This window comes from Carlito syrichta, unplaced genomic scaffold (assembly GCF_000164805.1).
Source record: "Carlito syrichta isolate Samal-C Ts95f unplaced genomic scaffold, Tarsius_syrichta-2.0.1 Scaffold314335, whole genome shotgun sequence".
Lineage (NCBI taxonomy): Eukaryota > Metazoa > Chordata > Mammalia > Primates > Tarsiidae > Carlito > Carlito syrichta.
This window is the reverse complement of record NW_007258431.1, coordinates 1,207,562-1,208,602: the sequence shown is the minus strand read 5'-3', so window position 1 is coordinate 1,208,602 and position 1,041 is coordinate 1,207,562.

Here is a 1,041-nt window from a genome sequence, read left to right as displayed (position 1 = left end):
GCGCGGGATTCTTTTGTAGTTCTCTGTGCTTTGTTTGCACATTTAAAAACATTTTTCTCAAGAGAGATCTTAGCACAAAAAGAGCTAGAAACTTAAAGGAATCATAACTTTCCAGTTATAAATACCAGTTATTGGGTTGGAGGCTGGTCTTTAAAACCAGGATTGTGGCGTTTAGATGTGGTCCTGTTTTGAACTTTCTTATTACCCAGACTATTTACTGCCCCTTGATTTCAAGATTCAGGTTGCTGTGAGCTCTGTGTGGAGGTGCTAGAATTTTCCAGTACTAAATCCGTAGGAAGACCTGCCTCTGGCCTCTGGAAGCAGGAGAAGACTTTCATTGTTTTTACTTAAGGGTCAGCGCTTGGGTGTTTGCTCTATGGATTAACCAAGGTCATGTGAATTGAATGGCTCTGGTGAGGATGAAATGAATATATATATTTAACAAATATTTATTGAATGACTGCTGTGTGCCAGACACTGTTCTAGGTGCTGGTTAATATTGCAGATTACAGTGAAAAAGACATACAAATCTCCATTTTAGTGGGTGGGTGATGAACAATATGTAACTATTAAGAAACAGTCTTAAAGAATACAGGAAAATAAATCAGGATCAAGGAGGGGGGCTTTCATTTTAAGTAGGGAGGCTGTGAAAGGCACCTTGAGGAGATGGCATCTGAGTGTAGTGATGGAGTGAACCGGAAATCTGGGAGAAGTGAGTGTCAGGAGGAGGAGGGAAGAATTCTGCAAAGGCCTCAAGCAGAAAAAAACTCAATGTGTTCAAGGAAGAGCAGGAAAATCGGTGTCTATGGGAAGGAGTGGACAAGAGTAGACAGGACCAGATCACGTGCAGCCATGGAGACCAGGCTGAAAGATTTGTGCCTTTGTCTAAATATGATGGGGTGTTGTTAAAAGGTGTTGCACTAGCCGGGTTCGGTGGCTCAGCCTGTAATCCTGCGCTTTGGGAGGTTGAGGTGCGTGGATTGCCTGAGCCTGCGGGTTCGAGACCTGCCTGGGCAACTTGGCGAGACCTCATCTCTACAA